Below are 26,817 nucleotides of genomic sequence, written 5' to 3'. Positions count from 1 at the left end.
TGCACATATAACCTATTAGAATTACAAATATTTTAACAAAAACTCGTTATTAATATCCAAGGGTTTCACTGTATAATACGAAAGTGGCGAACAGTAATGCCTACCCATTTCAACTGTTGCTCTAGGGAAAACTGTTGCCGAGTAATGATGAAAAATATTTCCTATTCATATAAGAGATAGTCGCAGATGCAGCAGCAACCTCGCCAGCTAGGCATAGATCATTTTTGTGTCTATTTTTGATCAAACCGCCACCACATACACATATGCGTCTATATATAAACATATTCATATACAGAAACAAAGATACTTTAGCTATTGTATCTACTGGATACTTTTTGTTCGACTGGGTCTTGGATGCTGGGCTTCTGCCGTCTGCCGCATGCCGTCTGCCGTCTGCCGTCTGCCGTCTGCACGGTTGTCATTTTGTTTTTTGTTTTGCTCGACATGTGCAAGAAAGAGCTGGCAATACTTTCATCTGTGCTGTGCATCTTGCATATGCGTAATTGTATCTGTATCTATACATGTATATATACACATGTAACTATAACGCTTTGTTGAAAGCTACAACAATTGGGCGGGAAAATAACACAGCTTGCATGTCAAATTAATTTCATTCAATTTAAATGCAATTTGACGGCGTTTCACTCATCATGAGCGTATAACCAAGTGTATCTGTTTCTGGCAGCATGTGTCAGGCAGGTATCTACAAAGAGAAGTCCTCGGGACACTATAGAATCTCGCCCATTGTTAATGATTCAATGCGCCATGTACACCATGCTTAACTGAGCATTTAAGTTCTGATATGCATTTTGACTACCAATTAGCGAATTTATTGCGTTATACTCTGAACCCATTTAAAATGCGAGTTTAGGGTTTATTGCAAGGTTGACGAAATATCAATATATCGATATTTTTATATTATTATTTATATATTTTTATCGGGATAATTTTTTTAGCCAAATATCAAATTTTTTTTTTTTGCGATGTTTTGACATATTTTAGTTGGTCACTCTGGTGATAGGTGATAATGCAAAAGTAAAAATTGAATGATTAAAACGAACTTTAACAAGTAAGAACGTTGCAGTCGGGCGTTACCGACTGCGGAATACTCATTCACATCCCATCAACAATTTAGTAATTAAGTTTCGCTCTAATACTGTAGAATATACAGGTTTTTCCCGATTTGCCACGCCCCAACTGGGCGTAGACACCTCATTTTTGGTCAGTTTTTAGAAAGAGATAACGGTACCCTAACTGCAATGTTTGAATGCTTACCCTCCAAAAATGTGAAAATTAGAGGGTATTTTTTGATATGTCACGCCCCTAAAGAGGCGTACATATATCCGACAAAACTTTTTGGTCTTGGGTGATCAGTCCGAGTATATATACAAAATTTGAGGTCTCTGCCATCAATAGTGTCCAAAATATAGGAGAATTTAAAAAATCACTATATCTTCAGGTCCGATTTGCCACGCCCCCAATGGGCGGAGACTTATAATTTATCCTTAGACTTTATAGAATCATACCATTAGCTGACGTGCAAAATTTCAGCATTCTAGGTTTACAACTTTAGGAGATACAGTTTTATCCGATTTGCCACGCCCCCAATGGGCGGAGATATATCCGCCATAGCTCGTGATCTTGGGTGGTCAACGCGGACCTACATACCAAATTTCAGCTTTCTAGCTCTTTAACTAACATGATTTCTGGTATATCGGAAAATGCATTTTTCGATTTGCCACGCCCCTAGTGGGCGGATCGGGAAAATTGTAACACTTTATAAATCGGAGATATACACGAGTATGTGTTCCAAATTTCAAGTCTCTAGCTTCAATAGCGCCGAAATAGATTGCGTTCATACGGACAGACGGACGGACGGACAGACGGACGGACAGCAAGACGGACATTGCACAAAACCAATATACTGATTCACTTTCGTGAATGAGTATAAAAGTGGGGACAGCCAAAGTAATTTGTGCCTTAACGTATTTAAAATTAATTATATATGGCCCTGGAGTCACGTTAAATGGAATAACGCTGAATCACAAACCAGCACAAAAATATCTCGGGGTGATCCTGGACAGACGCCTTACATTCCAAAGGCATGTTACATCAGTGCAACACGCGTTCAAGGCCAAACTTGGTAAGCTATCATGGCTACTAACACCACGAAATAAGCTGTCGCTGGACAACAAAATAAAAATTTATAAAACAATATTAGCTCCTAGCTTGTTTTACGCCATTCAAATATATGGCATCGCAGCCAAATGTCATTTGAATAAACTGCGAGTATTACAAGAAAAACTTTAAGGATGATCACTGGGGCTCCGTGGTACATTAGAACAAGAAACATCGAACGCGACCTCAAAGTAACAAAAATCGGAGACAAAATACAGGAGATAGCCAAAAAATACACTGGAAGGCTAAATGCACACCCAAATAGCTTGGCCAGACGACTAGGCTCTGCAGTCAAACGCCGTAGAAATATAAGGAGAAGACTGAAACGCCACCACCCTCAAGACCTATTGGATCGGGTCTTGACCTAACACCTCCAGAATTGACAAAAATATAGCATATAATAATAATAATATGCTTTTAAGTAAATAAATTTTTGTAAATATCTATTTAGATTAAGTTACCAATTGGTAGCGGTGCGCTAAACTGTAAATAAATACATTTTATAATTTCAAAAAAAAAAAAAAAAAAAGGAAAAACAAGCACTATGACGTTTTTGAGTACCGAATACTTGAGTTAAGCGGTCTTTTTAATTTAAATAAAACATACTTATTATTATAATTATTATTATTCTTGTTTTGTTAAAAAAAAAAAAATGAAATATATTGATATATCGATTTTTTTAAAGTTGCATATCAAATATCATATTGATATTTATTAAAAACTCAAAATATCATCGAAACGATATTTTTAAAATGTTCGACAACCCTAGTTATAGGGTGGATGAATTTTAAAAAAACATGACCTATATGTAAGATCGCGGCCCATACGTTACGAAAGATAGATCCTTCAAATGTTTATCCTTTTCGATCCGCAGTACGAGTTTACCAATCTTTTTTATACCCTGAACCCATTGAAAATAGGAAATCAGGGTATAATGGTTTTGTGAAATTATGTAACAAGCAGAAGGAATCATCGTAGACCCCATAAAGGATATATATTCTTGATCAGGACGACGAGCTGAGTCGATATAGCCCTGTCCGTCTGTCTGTCTGTCCGTCTGTCAGTATGTACCATACGCAGTAAATAATTATCATATTTTTTCGTTAACTCATCCGATAACTTTTTTATCGAGAATAATCGAAAAATTGATTTTGTTTTTCAGCCTAATTTGAACACTTTTAGACATAGAGACTTCAGATATATGTGTATATACAGTTGATCGATACGAAGATTTTGTAATTTACAGATTTCGGATGCCACGCCCCCTTCGCAACCAATTTGTAATTTCAAGTACTAGAGACTTGTGCTTTGGAATGTAAATACATTTTAACCATATGATCACGCCCTGAAAGTTTTATAAAGATAGTCTATCTACAAAAGAAACTATTCAACAATTGAATTCTCATAATAATGTCCACACTGCAGCGCAGTGTACCAAAAAAGTTACAAAAGAAAATTTAGATTTTGCATATCTTCCCCATTTATTACTATTTAACCAAACACATAATGCAATTAATTACTTACTTATCGAATGTGTAACAAGTATTTAACAGTACCTTTTTAGGTTCTACAGGTGAAGGGAGGGGTTCTCGAGGGGTTTGTTCAATAGTATTCGTTGGGTTCTGGAAGTAAAAGCAATGAAAACATTTAAAACTAAAATAATAATATGCATGAATATAATAAAATAATGAAAATACAATTTTTTCCAATAAAATAGTCTATCTATATATAGATATGTTAAATTATTCTGCAATTTAAAGCATTCGAGCGTAATTTTAAATAAGTAAAAATCTTGCAATCATACAGTCTCCATCGAGTGCAAACAACATATTCACGATCCAAAATGTTTAAACAATTTTACGCTAACCAAAAAAGAAGAGAAATAGTTCTAACACTTTGAAAAAAATATCTTCTTTGATTTGTTCCCCAATATACATATATAGTTTTGGTAAGTCAATGGAGGACGTCACTTAAGTACCGCATTTTTGTTCTAGATTAAAGTACATATACGTATTAAGAATAGAACAATTTTGAAATTAAAGCGAACTATAATTATATACGATATATGGAACATTACCAAAATAATATTAATGAATAGTACATATAAAACTACTAAGACTACAGGAATTCAAAAAAAGGTTGTACTTCACGGCTACTATTAAAATAAATTTGGATGATGGACTGAGGATTACCCTAAGCCAAAAAGAAACATAACTTAGAAGCCTCAATTAGAAGATATCATTAGGAAATAAAATAATGGTAGTAGGAGCAAAAAATAAAAAATAAAAAGAAAACCCTAGTCGAGACAGGTAGACTACGAGATCCCCTGAACCCTGCAGAAAACTGATAAACACGAAGGCACATGCACACATAAATACGAATGAACCTATATTATAATAACTTATTTGTTGAAAAAACTTTTTTAGAGGGACTTCATCAAACTTGTGGAGCGTACAAATAACGTTCAAAGTTATGTTTTCGTCAAAGCATATTTGGTGTAAAGGAACGTGGTATACAAATCCATACAAAATCTTTCAATACAGGCTGACGTCGTCTTCGATATTCATACTTGCGCTTAGGGATTGCTTAGATGATATAAGAATGGTACAAAAAGTTTGCACCATGGTGTTCAAAAAAACAAATTGCAATTCATATAAAATATAATTTACACACATAAAATATAATTTACTTCCAAATTTAAAAAAAAAAAAACACCTCAATAGTTTTCACAAAAAATATGAAGTTATGTCATATTGTAGCATTTGAATTGATTGCATGTGGAAACTAATAGTGTAAGCGCTTCATCAATATCCATCAATGACTCGTTTTAAAAGGCTTCAAAAGTCATTAGACTTTCACTTAAGCTATAGCAACGTTGATTGTTGACGGCTCTTGTTATTGCCATTTAGCAATTTGTCTTTCATCATTTAAACAGTTTTATTCAAGAGAAAATTATGTTTTTGCGCTTCACTGATATGAGAGCGTGTGCTTTCCTTTTTGCTGTTTTTAATAACCTTTGTAGAATATTTAGAAATGTATATTAAAAACAAGTAAGAAGGCTATAGTCGAGACTGCGCGACTAGGAGATACCCTGAACCCTCTTAGCTGATATTGTAATCATTCTGCATTTTTATGCACACATACATACACATGCTTCCACACGCACGCATAAGCCTGTGCTCTGCTAACTGCGCAGTAAGCAGTGACTGCGCTTGGGCTGCGCTGCAGTGTGGGCAATATTATGAGAATTTATTGGTTGAATAATTTCTTTTGTAGACATAAGATCTTAATGAAACTTTCAGAGTGTAATAATAAAAATATGATGAATATGTGTGTACATTCTAAAGCACAAGTAGTAGTACTTGAAATGCGTTTTTTACAAATTGGGGGGAAAGGGGGCGTGGTATCAAAAATCTGTAAATTACAAAATTTTTGTATCGATTAACTTTATATACAACGCAAATTTGAAGACTCCAGGTCTAAAAATGTTAAAATTAGGCTGAAAAAACAATGCCGATTTTTCGATTATTCTCGATAAAAAAGTTATAGGATGAATTAATAAATAAAGCAAACTTGTACTGCGTATGGTATACACGAGTATGCATGCCAAATTTCAGCTCTCTAGCTATTATAAGTTCTGAGATCGACGCACTTATACGGACGGACGGACGGACAGACGGACAGGGCCAAATCGACTCAGCTCGTCGCCCTGATCAAGAATATATATACTTTATGGGTTCTGCCACGCCTCCTTCTGCCCGTTACATACTTTTCACAAAACCATTATACCCTGATTTCCCATTTTCAATGGGTTCAGGGTATAACAAGTAATAAATAAAAAACAAAGTGCTCCTCTTATCGACTAAGAGATACCCTGAATTTTTCGAACCGTGGTTGCGAAAAAGCTTTTCAGTTTAAGCAAAAGGAAACCATTAAAAATATTTTGATAAAGATCAGCACGAACTTTAAATTCATGTTATTAAGATATATATAACAGTAAAACAAATTTAAAACTAAACTCATAGTCATAAAATATAATAGTGAAAAATTGAAATTGGTCTCGAAAAGAACATAAAATGTCAATATATATATTTTGGCAATGTCTCTTCTATAAGGCCTTCATATAATTTAGTAAGTAATTTACAGTTTCGCCTTAATTTATGTACATGCATAATTAAGAAGCGATTTTAAGCCCAATCCAACTCAATTATTGTCTAGCAATTTAGCCAAGACCAATTAGCATATTTTTATTTGTTTATAATTTGCAACTAGTCAAATATTACGTCAGTGTAAAAACCTAGAACAGGTAAAATGTAAAACAAAAATTAACGTACATATATGCCTAGAACTTTTTCAGTTTATCTTCTATTCAAACTTAAATCGGAGCCTTCGGAATTTTATTTTATTTATGAATGAAGATAAGTTTAACATATGTGTTTGGTATTTACTTTAGACCATTCATGCCGTGAACGACTAAAGAATGTAATTCAAAGCCCCATTTGCCGCAGTATAATCTGTAAAATATACATCGTTTATTTTTTTATAAAACCCACATTTCGCCACATGGTTCATTCGCATTTATGATGACATAAGCTATACTTTGAAATATGTTTTCTGATTTTAATGAAAAAGTTTGAAATCCGCAGGCATTTTTATCAATTTTTGACGTGGCCGCTAGACAAATATTTCTAAGATGATGAGGACGTCAATATCAATAACATGTAGCCTACATACAGAGACCAAAAACAGCTTTTCTAGCAAGTCCGCACGGCCTCTAGCGCTAGGGCGTTAAAAAACCTTGCTAATCAAGATTACTGTGAAAGAAATATAGGAAAAAATATTTAAACCTTTAATCAATTAAACCTTTAATTAAACTGCTCGACTACGAGATCCCCTGAACCATTCGAGCAATAGCTATTTCAATAGCTATTTCATTTTTCACGTCTTTCTTCTTACCCAAGAAACACGCACAAACACACAGCCAAGCACACACACACGCTTAGGGGTGAGGGGGTGGATATAAGGGTGGGGGGTAAATTTTAACAAAACCCGAAATTGTATAAAATGCATATAATGAGTTATCGGATTAGTTATCGATTTTTGGTGATAAACTCGACATCCGCGCTCTATATACGGACATTTTAAAAAAAATTTGAAGTGTCTAGCTCTTATATATTCTGAAATCGACGCGTTCATACATAAGGACAGGCCCAAATCGACTCAGCTTGTCGCCCTGATCTATATATACTTTGTGGGGTCTGCCGCGCCTCCTTCTGCTTGTTACATACATTTAAAGAAAACCATTATACCCTGATTTCCCATTTTCAATGGGTTCAGGGTATAGAAATCAACACTTTACTTTAACTTTAACTGTAAATTATTATTAGATTATTGCTTATGAGAAGCAGTACATCCTTCCATAATTATAAATATAGTTTAAGCTTTTTGTACAAGTTTTCTACGTTTCTTAAATTTAGTGGACACTTGACTAACAGCTTAAATAGCAATGGGAGCTTTTAACTTACTGTCTGCCATCACAATGTTATTATTTCTGTTGTTTTTTACATGTGATAATGATCAAATTTTTTTCTCAATAATTCCATAAATTCAATTGTCAAGGACACAGATATACTAAGCAATGACAATCGTCTGTCACGAATCGACTTATCGAAATTTAATTATTTAAAAACACCAAATGAATCAACACAGCAACAGTTGGCCCTAAGCGCTGGGTCACCATAAAAATCAAGTTCTTAGAATAACGCTGGGATGTAAAACATAAACAAATCAAGCAAGAAAACTTGAGCATTCGGTGAACGACTAATCTGCGTTTTTAAATATACTACATAGTATATTAATGTATAGTCCATATCTATACAGTACAGATAGAAAAAAAGTATCTTTTAACATTTTCATTTAATTATTATTAGTCGGTTATTAGGATATTTCTTAGTCGGCCACTTCTGACTAAACTTTTCTGGTTTGTTTCCTGTTTCTGTTCTTGTGACCGGCTGGCTGTGTGACTTTTTTTTTGGGGCAATGGACAAACATATTTCGTTAATGGCTTTAACCAACGAGCGTCTCTAACCGGAAGTTTACAAAAGTTGACAACGATCATTTGTTGTTATTGTTTTAGCTGTTGTTATTCTATACTCGCAATTTTTCTTCAGCGACTCCAGTGCGACTCAGTCGGGCGCTAAGCACATTGACATATGTCTGTCAGATTCCAGCATATAAAAAAGCAGCAGAGAGGCCCACAGGGCGAGAGAGAGAGAGAGAGATAAGTTATATATATCAACATGAGCCAGCCGCAATAAAAAAACCGCTATTTACCTAGCAGCGCTTGTTAACTAAACACAAGATGCTAAACTGATAAATATCCTCTAATATATATTTAATATTATAATAATAATTAATATTAAACACATGCATATATATTTATATTTTTAACTTTGAAATACCTTTGAATAATAGAGTGCTAGATATCAAATGTTTTTGATATGATTTGATTTATACATGGTATGATTTATACATATCTCTCATTACCAATTCACCCGTCACCACTTTATAATCCAGGGTATTATAAACAAACCGAAAGCTACAAATGCACAATATGCGAAAGCGGAACCGACGAAATCGGTAACCTAAGACAACATGAAAAACAGTTGAGGCCACACGAAGAGACAAAGAAGAAGAGACAGAGACAGAGGAGACACCGAGTAGAAGCAAAGGCATCAGTAGCCGCAACAAGAAGGCAGCAGAAGTAGAAGTAGAAAAAGTGGCACGCAAAAACGCATAAGATTTCGTTGACCGTTAATTAAAGCCGTGTGACGGTAGCTCACCCTCTGTGTGTGTGTGTTTTTGATGTACAACAAAAGTGAGGGACACACAGACACTTTCACACAAAACACATAAATTTAAGCACGTACACATATTGGGCCACATAAATTTGTTAGCGCCTTGACACAGCTGCATTAGAAACGCAGCACGCGCTCTAATTCCAAAGCCCACTCTAAACTCACAGCAAAACGGAGGGGTAATAAGAGAGAAACAAGTTTGGGACATAGAGTAAAACAGAATCGTGGATACGCCTATCAAGGTTGCAATTGCCTCAATCTGCGTCGGCGGCGCCACTAACTGTTTGATTAAAGATCATGCGATGCTGTTCGCCGAGGCGAATCAACAATTCTAAAGTTCGTACCGAAAGTAAAACACTCTTGAAAGGCAATTATCCCCAATTGGTAATTCGTTACGAAAATGTCCCACAGCCCATGGCTTAAAGTAATTAATTAAAATATGCATGCTCTTCTAAAATTTTAAAGTTATTTCTTATTAGTTTTCTGAGCTTAAAGTCAAATGCACAAATTACAAATTTTTTTTTTTTTTTTTTTTTTATTGCGTTTTTTGTAGTTTAGATATAATATATATTTTCGAAAAAAAAAAAAAACTTCTTATTCTGATTAAAGTAAACTGCCTGTTGGTTACTGCGAATATTTCGTATTAAGCGTAACATACGTAACAGATTAATGATGATGCATGCCCCAATGCTGAAGGGAAAAATGACAACGCCTGCAGGCGGCTGCTGTGCGTTGTCTACAATTTATGATGCATATTGTAAGATATCTGCAAAAGAGGGTTGATCGGTGAACGTTGAATGTTGAACGTTAAGTCTTAAGCGTTTACTGTTCCAGCCACAAACCGTCAGCTGTTACAACCGTTGCTGTTGCCAATGCGATGCTTGCCCACATGACGTTGAATGCAAGCTAACACGCGTTGTAGTTGCGGCCAGCTTGGAGAAATTGTGCCAATTTGCTTGCCACACACGGCAAAGCGTCTGAAGGCTAGCAACATCCAAGTACACCACGGACCACAACTCTAAGGCGGCATTATTGATGATGAGAGAAATGTGTGCTGTGTCGATTCGATGCTTTTCTAAACGCGCCAGCTGCAAAAGTTGAAACTTAAATTCTCTTTCTCCTTGTCGGCCTCTCCTCTCCTCTCCTCTCCTCTCCTCTTTTTCTCTCTCTCTCTCTCTTTCTCTCTCTCTCTTTCTATATATATATATATATATATATATATATCTCGGTTGCCATGAACCTCAATGGACAAGTTCATGAATACCCGAAATTCAACCAGTTCTGAATTAAGCTGAAATGCCAGTAACCATCAGACTGCACAATATTTATGCCCTGCATTAATTTTATGTGCCGCATTCGCCAAATATGACCTTATGCGTAAATACTATTCAGTTCATCCTTTACAAAATAAAACAACACATCCCTTCTCAAGAGTGCCTCATTATGAGATACCCTGACTAAGACCTCACGCCGTCGTAAGACCGCACGCCGTCTCTTGATCTGCTTTACGGGACATTAATAATAAGTTGCTTAACTGAATAAGCTTCTAAATAAATTTTGTAGAAGTAAAGATTGGTATATCGGTAGTAAAAGGGTATTATTTTGCAGCTATTCAATATTTGATGAAATGGTCTATCATATTCAAAGTTAATTCATTTGCAATATTTACATTTAATAAAGCATCAAAAAGAAAAAATAATAATAAAAATAATATACATAATAAATTAAAATTAATTTTAATAAAGACAAAATATTCATTCTTAAACTGAAATAATAAACAAGTAAGAACTTTGCAGTCGGGCGTTACCAACTGCGAAATACTCATTCACATCCCATCAGCAATTTAGTAGCAAAGTTTCGCTCTGATACTGTAGAAAATGCAGTTTTCCCCAATTTACCACGCCCCTACTGAGCGTAGAAACCTCATTTTTGGTCGGTTCTTAGAGCGAAATAACGGTACCCCAGCTGCCAAATTTGAATGCTTACACTAAAAAAATGTGAAAATCACAGTATTTTTCGATATGCCACGCCCCTAACGAGGCGTAAAAACTATTTTTGGGTCATCGATAGAAGAGGTTACTAGTAACTTAACTATCTAAATTTGAAGCTTCTAGCTATTATACTTTACGAGATATAAGCTTTTGCGGTTTGCCACGCCCTCTATGGGCGGACATTTATCTACCGTAACTTGGGTGGTCAACCCACGTATATATACCTAATTTCAGGTCTCTAGCATCAATAGTGCCTAAAATAGAGCAGAATTCGAAAAATCACTATAGCTTCAGGTCCGATTTGCCACGCCCCTAGTAGGCGTAGATATATATTATTTTCACCCATCATTATAGAATCGAAGCATCAGCTTACGTGCAAAATTTCAGCATTCTAGGTTTACAACTTTAGGAGTCTTATCCGATTTGCCACGCCCCCCAATGGGCGGCGATATATCCGCCATAGCTCGTGATCTTGGGTGGTCGACGCGGACCTACATACCGAATTTCAGCTTTCTAGCTCTTTAATTAATATGATTTCGGAAATACATTTTCCGATTTGCCACGCCCCTAGTGGGCGGATCGGGAATATTTTAACGCTATATAAATCGGAGATATACACGAGTATGTGTTCCAAATTTCAAGTCTCTAGCTTCAATAGCGCCGAAATAGATTGCGTTCATACGGACAGACGGATGGACAGCAAAACGGACATTTCACAAAACCAATATACCAATTCACGTTCGTGAATAAGTATAAAAAGAGAGCAACTTCAGCTTGGGAAATTAAAAGCTTAACCAAATAGCTTCTTTATAAGCTCTCTCCGATTACGTTAGCAATTTTTAGAGAATATAAATTCGATGAAATGATGTAGATAGATAATAATTTCTGTTAGCTTTGAATAGAATTAGCTTTCATATCGCAAAGCCGGATCTCAGCACATTTGGCCCCAAAAGCATCATCCATAGGTAATTTTATTCTTACAATGTGACACTAACATCATTAGCAACTCTTTATAGCAATTTAATAAAATATTTTGTGCAGAAAAAATTAAGCTCCGAGTCACAGTCACATAAAATCAGATGCAGTCGCCTCTCAAGATTATTAATTTATCAACGGAAAAATATATACAATACATTGCAAATCTAAAATATCCAGCACTAATGTGGGTATCGACATTATATATATTCAAAGTTTCAAATCGCTCTAGCTTCATACGGAGAAACGGACAGACCGACGAACAGCAAGACGGAAGTTGCACAAAAGCAAATGAATTTAAAAATGTGAGAAAATAAGAAAAAACATAAAAAAAACGCGTCCATACTATATACAGCATGTAGGGTTATCTTGTCTTATCAGTTAAATCACTTTAGTTTTTACTTCGGCCCACATAAAGTACGCTAGCCTAACAACTCATCAAACAACGCGCATTTCCCTTTTTCTCTATCCAACATTGGTTTCATCCCAAACTAACCTATGAGAACGCTTCCACGAAAAAAAAAACATGAAAGCCACTTAGCTATTGAAAAACGAAGCTTGAAGAGCTACTGCCGCTCTAGCTCTAACTCTGACCAGACCTCTCAAAACCACAGAAAAAACTATTATTTTTATTACTAGCTCAAGAATATGCTTGGGAATTCACATGAGAAAAATTTTATGTTTACAGTACTTATCTACAAGGTAGAAAATATTAATAATAATAAGAAATAAGACCCTATGAAGAATGAATATAGAAATACTTTAAATTTGGAACATTTACTGTTAAGCTGACAAGATTTTTCAGATACACTCACTAGGGACATGGCAATTCGGAAAATACATTTTTCAGTACACAAGTAACCTAAGCTAATGTTATCGATTAAAAAGCTTATAAAATGTGCATGTGTGTATGCGTACAAGAAGAAAAAACTTCTTGAAATATCAATTCCTCGAAGGGTTCAGGATCTCGTTGTCGAGCACTCTTGACATCATCATCATAATCACTATCAGAATTGTATATACCATTTATTATCGCCCGAACACTCTTTTTCTCAATATGCAATGAACTGTTAGCTTTATATTAAAGTCCCTTCGTGGGCCTCATCTCTTTAAACTCCTTTGTATTTTCCCACAACTAAGTTAAAGTTCAAGCATTTCTTTCCCATGGTGTCATCTGGAAACCCGGTTCCAATTAGCAGTTCACCCAACACATAAACCCTGTGTTGAAGTGATTTACACAAGATGATGAGAGGTACAACTTAGGCAAACATGTTTACTCTAGTCGGGAATGCCCGGCTAGAAGAGATTGCTACACCCTTAAGAAACCAGATATTCCAATCAGAATGAGAATGAGTCTAGAACACTTTTTATACCTTGAGCCCATTGAAAATGGGAAGTCAGGGTAACAGGCAGAAGGAAACATCGCACACCCCATAAAGTGTATATATTCTTGACCATAGTGACGAGCTGAATCCATATGTGTGTCTGTCAGTCCGTCCGTCCGTCCGGCCGCATGAACGCCGAGAGCTCAGAAGCTATACTTGAACTACTCGTTTATATCATATGCAGTAGAAATTTATCATATTTTTTCTAAAACTCATCCGATTTCTTTTTTTTACCGAGAATAATCGATAAATTTAATTCGTCTTTTCAGCCTAATTTGAACACTCTTAGACCTGGAGATTTCCAATTTACTGTGTATATACATTTCATAAATACACTAATTTTGTAATTTACAGATTTTGGACAACATGCCCCCAATTTATAAAAAAAAATTAAGTATTTCAAATACTAGAGACTTTTGCTTAGGTATATACACATATTTTAACATTAGGATCACGTTTTGAAAATTTCATAAAGCTAGTCTTACTACAAAAGAAATTATTCAACAAATAAATTTTCAGGCATTGCTCACACTGTAGCGCATCCAAAGCGGAGCCGCTGCTTACTGCGAAGTTAGCAGAGCGCGCGCCCAAGCGTTCTTGTGGATGGATGCATGTGTTTTTGTATGTGTGTATAAAAGAAGAGGAGAATGATTAGAATATCATCTTGGAGGGTTCAGGGTATCTCTTAGTCAAGCAATGTGGACTAGACTAGTCTTACTTGCTGTATTATATATGTATATATATATATATTTTATTTTTTTTTTTGAAAATGTATGTAACACATAGGAGGTGTGGAAGACCCCATAAAGAATATATATTCCTGATCAGGGGGAAGAAATATGTCATGTCCGTCTGACCGTATGAAAACCGATATCTCCGAATATATGACAACTAGTCTTGAAATTTTAATTTTATTCGGGTATACCATACGCATTACGAGTGCAATATATTTTTTTTACAACTCATAGATATTGGATACCTTGCTCCCTCTGCAACAAATGGGGCGATTGCAGTTTAGGCTCGTTGCAGGGTTAGTATTCGAGCAGTCTCGACTAGAGCGTTCTTACTTGTTTTCTTTTACAGTTTTCTATATACAACAAGTAAGAACGTTGTAGTCGGGCATTACCGACTGCGGAATACTCATTCACATCCCATCAGCAATTTAGCAGCTAAGTTTAGCTCTAATACTGTAGAAAATGCAGTTTTTCCCGATTTGCCACAACCCTATTGGGCGTAGACACCTCATTTTTTGTCGGTTTATAGAACTAGCTAACGGAATCTAACTGCAAAATTTGAATTGTGAAAACTACAGGGTATTTTTCGATATAATACGCCCCTAAAAAGGCGTAACAATTATTTTTGGGTCATCGATAGAGGTTACTAGAACCTTAACTACACAAATTTTAAGCTGCTAGCTATTATACTTTAGGAGATATAAACTTTTGCGGTTTTCTACGCGCCCTGTGGGCGGACATATGTATATTCGTTGAAGCTTTTTGGTCTTGAGTAGTCAGCCCGAGTATAGACACCAAATTTCATCAATAGTCAATAGTGTAAAAAATAAAGCAGAATTTAAAAAATCACTATATCTTCTGTACCGATTTGCCACGCCTCTATGGGGCGTAGACATATAATTTTTCATTAGACTTTATATAATCATAACATTAGCTTACGTGCGAAATTTCAGCGTTCTAGCTTTAAAACTCTTGGAGATACAATTTTATATATCAATATACAATATATCCACCATAGCTACTGATCTTGGGTGGTCGACGCGGATCTACACTCCAAATTTCAGCATTCTAGCTCTTCAACTAATATGATTTCTGGCATATCAGAAAATGCATTTTCCGATTTGCCACGCCTATAGTGGGCGGTTCGAGATAATTTTAACTTTTTATAAATCGGAGATTCGAGTATGTGTTCAAAATTTCAAGTCTCTATCTTCAATATAATTATAAGACGGACATTGCACAAAACCAATATACTAATTCACTTTGGTGAATGAGTATACAAAATATTGCAAATTAATGATAAGAAAAAAAGAAATGAGATAAGATATCAGAAAACGAAATTGCAATATTACAATGGAAATATTTTATATATGGAGCTTGGAAATTGCAAAACTCTAGTCAAGACACACCTTATGCCCTGATTCCCCATTTTAAATGGGTTCTCGGAAGCAACACGAAACCAATATAAATTATTATTCTATGTATGCGTGATTGAGAATAAAAAATTTTGGCAGAAAGTTTAAAAAAGATGACAATCTTAACAACGCACAATACACTCAAACTCTAGCCCGTAACACTTTATTATTTAAGTATATATACATATATTTGTATATGCGTGTGTTTGTTTGTTTGTATAGAACTTGGCTCTGAGAGCCCTGTCTTTAAGCTGTCTATCACATAAAAAAGTCAGAGCTTATTAAATATTTCTAATTTCGGAACTTGTATTTCATTGTTAAGGCGTTCCAAGCAACAATTTGTGTATGACAAACAATAAAAAAAATTTATTTTCAAAATATGTTTTTATGTTTATTATGCTTATCATAACAATCCGAGGTATAAGGTAAAAATGTGTTGTGTATAAGTAGTAATTTTCTACACATTTAAATGCACGACTCGTAAATCTATAGAAAGTCTTAGAGAGATAGCTTGCTGACATTCTCAAATATCTATAACAAAAAGGGATGACTTTCTTTAATATGACTGAACAATAAATCGCTAATCAAATATGAATTCAGGAAGAGAATGGCATGCCCCAAGACCACTGACATTTTTTATACTCATTCACGAAACTGAATTATTATACTCATTCACGAAAGTGAATTAGTATATTGGTTTTGTGCAATGTACGTCTTGTCCGTCCGTCTGTCCGTATGAACAGGCAGAAGGAGGCATGACAGGCCCAAAAAAGTATATATATTCTTGATCAGAGCGACGAGATGAGTTGATTCAGCCCTGTCCGTCCGTCCGTCTGTCCGTATGTACGAAATCAATTTATCGATTATTCTCGATAAAAATATATCAAATATAAAAATACATACCTATATAAAACATATATACTTATATAAAAATATATACTTATACTGCGTATGGTATACTAGACGATACATGCGAAATTTCAGCTCTCTTACTCTTATATCTTCTGAGATCTCGACGTTCATAAGGACAGGGCGAAATCGACTCAGCTCGTCGTCCTGATCAAGAATATATATACTTTATGGGGTCGCGATGATTCCTTCTGCCTGTTACATACTTTTCACAAAACCATAATCCCCTGATTTCCCCTTTTAAAATGGGTTCAGGGTATAAAAATCTGGTGCCCATAAAATAACTATAATTTAATTTAATTGAAATGGTATACATAAAAAGCAAAGTCCGCTACGGAAAGATGGAAAGAATATATAATAAAATGAAAAGTTTTTTTTGTGAATTATTATGATTCTTCTATAGTTGGCCAGCTGAAGTCCGACATATAGCCCAACAAAACAATGACCAAAATGGAGCAAACAGCATTACTCAACATGAAAATATACAAAACATTTCTGAGAATATATGTATGTATATATATAAATTATATATATAGTACAGACGCAAGCAACTCTGAAAATGCGCCATAAAAATAGAGCAAGACATGAAATGAAAGAAATTAGATTAAAATAGGCGCTATGCATACTATATATACGTATATACAGATGTACAATGTTATATATAAATGCATACACATTCACATGGAAGATATTTGTGCTAAATTTGTGTAGGTTTCCTTGACAGACACGAATTCAATGCTCAGAGAAAATGGGCAAGAAAGTCTATAAAACAAATATGTTATTTTATTCTTTTTAAGAAATATATCTTCTATTTTTATACACTGAACCCATGGGAAATGGGAAATCCGGGTATTATGGTTTTGTGAAAAGTATGTAACAGGCAGAAGGAAACATCGCAGACCCCATAAAAAATATATATTCTTTATCAGGACGACGAGCTGAGTCGATATAGCCCTGTCCGTCCGTCCGTATAAACGCCTAGATCTCAGAATTTATATGAGCTAGAGATTTGAAATTTGTCATGCATACTCGTATATACCATACGCAATAAATAATTATCATATTTTTTCGTTAACTCATTCGATAACTTTTTTATCGGGAATAATCGAAAAATTGATTGAGTTTTTCCAGCCTAATTTGAACACTTTTATACCTGGAGATTTCAGATGTAAATACATTGATGAATACATAGATTTTGTAATTTACAGATTTTGGATACCACGCTCTCTTCGCCAGCAATGTGTGAAAAACGTATTTTAAGTACTAATACTTGTGCTTCGGAACATACATACATTTAAGCATTATGATCACGTTCTTAAAGTTTTATGAAGATAGTCCTACTATAAGTCGCTGAGCATCTATAAGATTCAACTATTTATATAATTCAATTTCAAAATCTTCATGTCTTTAATTTGAAGATCATTATTTTTACCGAGTATAAAATCACATGGCTTCAATTATATTTGATAAATAGCCCAATATTGTACCAATTGAAAACTTTATTTAACGATGGCCGATCACACTTGATATTCAATGCGATCCGAATGAAAACGTTGTTGGGTGCGGTCCTCGGATGAAATTCCACACATTGATATGTATAGAACATAACTACTATTACACCATTCAAGTTAATTTACATATTAGACATACCATAAAAAGCGTTAGAAGCACAATTTGACAAGTCTGCAAAGAAAGCAAGAAAAAATCAAAAACATTAAATATAGATTAGATATAACGTTCAATTTCACAAGCTATAAAAATCTTGCGATGATATCAACTTTTATATATACGCATATGACATTCATTTGCAATTTTATTGGTATTTGCGCTTGCGTGGTTTCCCAACTGGCTCTTAGGACAGCTCACATAAACACTGTGTAAATGAATGAAAGAAAGTTTATAATGATTTCATTTAAACTACCCTCAATTATATTTTGCGAAAAAAACAATAATTTTATCTAATCACTAAAATGTTTAAAGAAATCAACAAGTGCAATAGATTTAATCGATTTATATGACTTGCGACATATTTATATAAACACTAGGTGACCCAGCGAACTTCGTACCGCCTAAAAGTCAAAGAATGTCGTGTTACCTTTTAGCTAAACTAATTTAGGCTTTGATGAACGTTATACAATAATACAAAACAATATTAATATAGATAGAAATATAAAAGTATTTTATTATGATGAATAATGATGAAAACATACAGAATGAGAATACAAATTGAAAAAAAAAAAAAAAAAGAAAATTCTAGTCGAGAGTGCTCGACTAGATACTACCCTGAACCCAACTAATAAAAATGCCTATTTAGTATGGCTAAAATTTCAATTTCGATGTATTTAAAAATATAAATAAAATACCAAACTCATTTAATAAAATATAAAAATATTTTGAAACAATTAAAAAAGTTAACATCAGTTGCACCGATCGGGATTTGAACCGCGGCTTCTCGATCGATCGTCATGCAGCTAACACACTACGCCACCTCACTTCGCCAAGTGGTGGTGGAAAAACTCAAATAGATTCACTGCTGCAGCGCCATTTACCAAAACTAAACGAAACTAACTGCTGATGTGATTCAACGAATGTTTCTAGAAGAAGTTTGAATGTATGTGTGCACACGCATACGATGCTGTTGTAGCTGCTGCACGTGCGTTTGTTAATTGGTCAAATATTTGATTATTTTTTATTAATTTTTGACTGAACGGAATTTAATGAAACTTTCAGCATATGATCTACATATTATATTGAATATTTGAGAAATTAAAAAAAATGAAAAATCATTTACAATTACCTATAGTGGCATCTGACTTGAACTTGAATGTTTTTACTCGATAAAAACATAACGGGATGATTTATCGAATTTTAAAAGCAAACTCGACGTCCACGCTGTATATACGGTCATTTAAAAAAAAAATTGAAGTCTCTAGCTCTTATATCTTCGGAAATCGACGCGTTCAAGCATACGGACAGACAGACAGACGGACAGGGCCAAATCGACTCAGCTCGTCGCCCTGATCAAGATTATATATACTTTGTGGGGTCTGCCACGCCTCCTTCTGCCTGTTACATACATTTCAACAAAACCATTATACCCTGATTTCCCATTGAAAATGGGTTCAGGGTATAAAAATGAAATAATTAAGTTTTCCAAAAACATGTCAGAAAAAACTCATTGTAAACTATGTTGTACACTATGATTAATTTATTAATCGGATTTTCATTCAGGCACCTTGTGGTAAACGAAAAATTAGATCTTCTAGGATGCGGCATTTTTATTAACAGTAATACAACTTATGAAAAGACATTTACACTTTTTTTAAACTGTAGAATAAATCAATAACTTAATAAATAATTTACACAAATTAATGTCTAGGACAAACAAATATAACAGTATCTACCAGAACTTTCGAGATATTTTGCTTCTGAACGCACGCGTAAAATTTTTCAACCTTTTTTTAAAAATACACATAATAGTTTATTCATTCACGTATTTTTCAAATGTGCGTGAATAATTGTTTAACATGAGAACAGGAGCAGGAGAGCAGGAAAACTGTCACTGTTATCAAGCCTACTGGGTAAATTCGCAATGAAAACTGGACAGCTCCGAAATTAAAGAACCTTCAGGAAAATAACGCGTTTTTCAAGTATTCGTCAATTTTGTAGTATTTTTTAAGATATACTCTCCTAATCGGGGCGAAGACAAATCCAGCAAATCAAAAACCATGAAAATTGGTCCAGTAGATCTCGAGTTATAAGTGTTGTAACACATAACACGACTTTGTTTTATATATATAAGATAAAGATAATTAATAAACCTTTTTACTCAATTCTTATTGAAAACAAGTAAGTAGGCTCCAATCGAGACTGCTTGACTAGGAGATACCCTGAACCCTCTAAGCTGATATTCTAATCATTCTGTACTCCTTTTATGCACACATACATACACATGCATCCAATTGCACGCATAAGCCTACGCTCTGCTAATTGCGCAGTAAGCAGCGACTGCGCTTGAGCTGCGCTGCAGTGTGAGCAATTGTATGAAAATATATTAACTGAATAGTAGTTAGACTATCTTTATGAAACTTTCAGAGCGTGATCATATGGCTTAAATGTGTGTACATTCCTAGGCACAAGTCTCTAGTACCTGATATACGTTTTTTACAAATTGGGGGCGAAGGGGGCGTGGTATCCAAAATCTGTAAAGTACAGAATCCATTAACTGTATATACACAGTACAATCCAGGTCTAAAAGTGTTCAAATTAGGCAAAAAAAAACCAAGTCGATTATTCTCGATAAAAAAGTTATCGGACGAGTTATCGAAAAAATAAGATAAACTTGTACTGCGTATGGAATACACGAATATGAATGCATTTCAGGTCTCTAGCTCTTATATTTTCTGATATCGGCTTGCACATATGGACGGACGGACGGGCTATATCGACTCAGCTCGTCGTCCTGATCAAGAATATATATACTTTATGGGATCTACGATGATTCCTTCTGCCTGTTACATACTTTTACAAAATCATTATACCCTGATTTCCCCTTTTTAAATGGGTTCAAGGTATAGAAATCTACAGGCCCATAAAAGAACAATAATTTAATTGAATTGAATTAATTGAAATGGTATAAATAAAAAGCAAAGTCCCTGATTTCTCTACAGTTGTGTTTTGGCTAGAGACAATTAGGCCACTTATGATAAACAGTTCTGCACATACATAGGTGACAGATAAAACTGTCCCTTTATCTGCTTAGGCACCCACATCTTTAGACTTTTTCGGACAGCCATCAAATGCAGTCGATGATTTAATCTCTATATTTTGTTTTTTCTTCCCAGTCAAGTGAAATTCCTGAGCTTCAGCCACGCAACAAGCAACATAAAAATAGCTGCTATTTTGTTTCGTTTTCCTATTTTTCAATCTGACAGCCCAACAAATAAATGATTTCAAAACATGAATGTCTTAATCTTCGACTTCAAGATACCCTGAAAATCTTAAAATTTCCCTCAAATGTACTATTTTTCAATAACGTAAATTTAAAATAAAAAAACATATGATACAATTGCAATTTAGGTTTTACAACGATAGAAGATAGAAAATACTCAAAAATTGTAGAGAAAATTTCTAATATGCTTTGAAGCTTTTGTACGTACGTACAAATTAAACAGGAAAAAAAAGGATTGGGAACGTTCTTGGGTTGACGCCATTTAAAATTGATGAAGCCCATTTTGAATAGATTGTCAAGACGCTGGACACATTATTTGCCCTCTTATTTAAAGAATAAATATTTTTCCAAATAACACCCTTTATCAACATCTAATAAAAATACGAGTATATTAAAAAAATAATAACATAAATAAATGAATTAATGAAAGAGACTTACTATTTGGTCGTTCATGATAACATTAATCAATTATTCAATCATTCGTGAAAACATGAATAGAGCTAGAACTCACTAGAAATCAAGATTCATTTAAGTGGGTATCATAACATCTCCTCAGTTTTTAGCTTCATATAAAGGACCATGATCATCTTTAAAACTCTAGTACCTTGCGTAAATAATTTAATAATTATTTCAATTCTATATTGTTTTATAAATGCAGATTAATTTTTCTATTTCATTTCCAAGCAATAATAATGAAATGTAATTTTTATTCTGTGTCAACCAAAGAGACACATTTAAAGCACCTCACACAGCATCGACTATTCAAGAACTCTGGCCGCATTCATTCTAGACGATTTTTTTCTTTTTGGTGAGCATTGGCGGAAGATTCGCACGTTGGCTGTTTCAATTAAGAAAGCTGGGTCGTAGTCATTTTGTGGTGCAAAAATAAACATTTTATTGCCCGCATGGCGCCAAACCGTACAGAAATGTGTCAGGATGAATCTTTTGTATCTCAGCGGAAACGACAAATAACAGTCAGCCTCAATATCCAATTGCCTGAGTGGAAAGCGATTATCTGGAAAGCAACCCAAAAGCAGCCTGCCTTTTCATACTGGTTCTAAAATATAAAAAAGTATATTGGTTTTATGGAATTTCCGATTTATATATAAATACTTGAGTGATAATCATTTTACCTGTAAAAAACTATGTCTTCCACAAACTAAAACTCATTGATTTTAAGTAAAAGAGAGACGGCTAGCATCATCAAATGATAATTGGTCTAGCTCTGAATTTGTACATCAAAAATAGGAAAATACAAATCTCAGAGGACTGCACTTTTACAGAACTATCATTTGGGCTATTTATTCAATTGCTCATAAACATCAACGGGGCGTGCAAAGCATTCATATAATGAATGCTAACGATGTTGGCACAAGTGGGAGTAGGACAGAATTTAAGATGAAAGAAAACAATTTAAGAGCGCCATTCAAGAATCCTTTTGTGTCATAAAAAAAAAATATATATAATAATTATATAAACATCTGAAAAATTAAAATATATTTGGATATATGTTTATATATTATATTAATTGATATATATTCATTTATTGAGGATTATTGAACGAGTAGAAGATAAATGCACTGCGATTATCTCCCCAACTGGGCGATTCCCTTTAGAAAGATATAAGGTTACCGAATATCACAGTTTAGGGTATCAGTTTAAGTTTAACACCGATTGCCAATAATAATAGCCAGATGCATGACACAGCACTCAGAAGAAACCGTTCAAGGGCCGTAGAACTCAGAACTCAGTCTATAGCAACGAGTCACAGTAATTGCTAAAAGGTAAACACACACAACACACCAGAACAATGTCACAACTTTCTACTACTAACCCAGTTAAATTGTTCAATGACACGTTTGAGACGTGTGCCCAGGCCTAGACCTTCAGCTTTTCCAGCTTTAAACTGAAATGGGACGACGAGAGTGAATTGGGAGGTGAACGTGAACGCAAACGAGAAGGTGAGGGGGAAGGGTGGGGGGTCATGGTCTTTATAGCATTTTGGGCATATGGTCACGCGGCTGCGTTGCGGCCACTTTCTTCTTACATCAAAAATACATAAAACTCGCGTACATTTCACCAGAAATATGCAACGTGCGAAAGAATACGCTATAGATTAGACGTGTGTATGTGTGAATTGAAGTGTGTGCCTGCCTCTGCACAATAAGTCTGATCTAAATGAAAAGTTAGTCAAAGAGCAGACAATAACAGCGACGCGCCATACAAATTGAAAAGAAATACAAAAATCAACTCTCGAAAAATACGATTACCAAGCTTAAAGAATGGCAGAGGCCGGCCACAACTGCGTGACAGTATTACTAATTATGCTCAAAGTAAACAAAACCTGCAACAAAGCAAAACAAATAATCAACCGACTGCGTCGTTACCCTATATACCTGGGAGAGAAAACTCAAACACATATATTCATATATACCCACATTAACGTATAAAGCATTTCAAGGTGTATATAAATAAATATTTATTTGTATAAAATCTATTTGTATATTATGTTCTGCTTTCGAATTGGTTGATTCCCTATATATAATCGATGGGTTCAGGGTGTAATAACAGCCAGTCATCTGTTTACCCAAACGTGTTAAAATAATAAGCTATCACCCTAAAAAATAGTTAGTAAGACTGCACTAGTCGGGTCTTTCCGACTATGATATACTCTAAACTCTGCCAAGAGGTGATACCCCAATCATTCGACGCTTCCTTTAACAGGCATTATCATTAGAAAGTTGGTACTTTTTCAAGTCGCTAGTTTCAATAGCGCCCTAATGATTCGCGTTACCACGGACACCCGAGCACATACTTAGGTGGGTATTGGGCAACGAACAATATTCTCTGTCACATAGTAAATCAGTATAAAAAAATTAAAATTAGTCATTAGATGAGTGAAGTCACATATAAAGATAGAAGAACAAAAGCGGAAATTGGCTATTAGCTGTTAGTTAGCTATTGGCTTATTAACGAACCGGATAGTCAAGCCCTCGTCCAGTGAGCAGTTCCAAAGGGCGAATCAACAAACAATATGTAATGACAGACAGGCAAAAATACGCTTGAGGTTCAGGGGCAGAGGTAGTGGTAGTCTCTGATCAATGGCTGTTCATTCAATTTAGTGTGTAAAGCGCAAACTGATTGTGATCGAATAGACAAGTTGGACAGGCCGAGAGATGCAGACCGTGCGGTGCAGTGAACTCTGTTCAAGAAAAGGCCAACAAACGCGCCACGGTTGGGAGAGCAGGAGAGCGAAGAGTATGAAGCTGAAGAGCAAAGACACCGAGAGTTTAAAGAGGAGTGGTAAAAGCACGCATATGGTCAGCATTGTATAAGGGTGCTATAGCGGAGACCGGGGGTCCAACTAATAACAAACAACCGGCTTTTTACATGCAGATGGAGCAACGCCAATCGAGCAACAGACGTAGGCTAACTTTTGTTTACTTTGTGCTGAGCTGAAGGAGGCAGCAAATTTTTTTTCGATTTGCTGTTGCCGTTGCTGCCTCAAAACTTGTTGCTGTTGTTGTTTTCATTGTGGCAGTTGTTGTTGCGGGGAATGCGCATAAGTCACTACACAAATTGCGCAAATTCCACACACACATATTCAACCACACAAACACACATACACGTAAACATCTGTCGACACTTTTCAACACTAGCCCCGATCATCTGCGAGGTGAAGGCCGCAACATCGGCAGGCACATAATTGCAGCCTATTCTGTTGCAACTTGCAAGACTCTCGCAACGAGTTGGCCATAACGAATTCACAATAATGCACATTTTATTAGATTTTTCTTTATCGCCTCTTTCTTTTCTTGCTCTCGCTTTGAATGTATTTTCCGCTTCAACACGATTTTCATTTAAATTTTCCAAAGCGTTGCCCTTACAGTCGACATATGGCCGTCTGTGTGTGTGTTCCAGGAAGGATATATATACATATATATATTTTTTTTTCTTTTATTACATTTTGCAGACCTGAAGGTGTTTGACGTGTGAGAGATTCTGGCTGTCAGGTTTTTTTAAACTAAGTTGCGTTTCAAAGGTGCACACATTTACACACGCACTCACAACTCGTGTGTGCAAATACTATGAAATTGAAAAAGATATGCTTATATACTTATATCAACACATCAACTAGTAGTCCTAGTAACTATTAAATAATTATTTATTGATTGTTCCTTTATACAAACTGTAGCCTTTTCTCTAATTTTGACTTGAACTCTAATCCATTCTTGATGTTTCCATTTCTACAGCTCTCCCTGCTCTATTTGCACTGCCCACACATCCAATCGTATGTCTTCAAATTGAACAGAAATACTCATACAAAAGAAACATGCACAGCTTTTCAATTAGCGTGGGGTACCGAAAAGCGATTTTCATGGTTTTAACTGGGGTCCATGACAGACGTTAACGTTAAGTGGGTCTTGCAATTTCCAAAGCGCATCCAACAAAGGGGCAAAACAATTCAACTGCCTTTTATTTTATTTATTACTATTGCGGCTTTCGTGATATTGCTGCTTTACACCGACTTCATAGAAATAAAAGTGAAATTTTCCACGACAAGCGGAGAAAATAAAGCAAAACATTGAGATGCGGTTTTCATATATACATACACATACCTATATGTATGTACATAAATACATATTATTGTATATGCTGTATATTTATTGTATATATTTAATTCGCCATTCAACAGCTGATCGAAACATTTGTTGTGTTACTAAGGACAATACACATACAATATACAATACACAATACACATACACATATACAAATAAATAAAATAAATACACAAATGTTTAGAAAATTAGTAATAACAGAAATAAATACCGAAATTATGCGTAAATTACCATGACAGACATAACGCGTGGGGCAGCAACGGTGATAAAACTGAGAGTCGAAAGATCTTCAAGGTTGCTGGGCATTGAGATCAAGTTTCATTAAGCCCTCTATAAATCGACTTTCGACATATGACCCGTTGACCTTCAATAACAACGGCAAAAAAAATTTTTTTCGAGCCATTCATTAGGCATATCAGTAGGAACGAGTATAATAACAAGTAAGAAAGCTCTAGTCGAGACAGCTCGACTACGAGATCCGCTGAACCCTTCGAGCAATAGCTATTTCAATATTTTTTCGCGTCTTTCTGCATACACACACACACACACAATTTTAGCAAAGACCGAAATTGTATAAATTGCATATAAATCTACATTAAAAATTTGGAGACTAGCTTTAAAGTTAACTGATTTTCGATAAGCTTTTTTATCGATAAAAATATCGAGTAGTTATCGATTTTAAAAGCAAAACTCGATACCCGCGTGGTATACACGGACATTTTACAAAAAAAATTTAGCTCTTGTATCCTCGAAATCGACGCGTTCAAACATACTGACAGGCGGACAGACAGACAGACGGACAG

General features: G+C 35.0%; 1 protein-coding gene across 9 annotated transcripts in view; it reads right to left on the bottom strand.

Moving 5' to 3' along the window:
* Positions 1-26,817, bottom strand: part of LOC6572038 (uncharacterized protein CG43427) — a 78,495-nt gene that overhangs the window by 43,778 nt on the left and 7,900 nt on the right. For 8 of the 9 annotated variants that reach the window (XR_004364612.2, XR_004364613.2, XM_032733009.2 and 5 more), the window contains exons 3-4: positions 18,095-18,127; positions 3,735-3,800 (exon numbers count right to left, since the gene is read on the bottom strand). The gene's annotated coding sequence lies outside the window, so the exon portion shown is untranslated. Of the gene's footprint in view, positions 1-3,702; positions 3,801-18,094; positions 18,128-26,817 lie in introns of all 9 variants that reach the window. The other variant, XM_032732992.2, reaches the window with a different exon arrangement.

This window comes from Drosophila mojavensis, unplaced genomic scaffold (assembly GCF_018153725.1).
Source record: "Drosophila mojavensis isolate 15081-1352.22 unplaced genomic scaffold, ASM1815372v1 contig_19, whole genome shotgun sequence".
NCBI classification, from domain to species: Eukaryota; Metazoa; Arthropoda; class Insecta; order Diptera; family Drosophilidae; genus Drosophila; species Drosophila mojavensis.
Note: the sequence above shows the minus strand (reverse complement) of the source record. Positions and strands in the feature narration are given on the sequence as shown.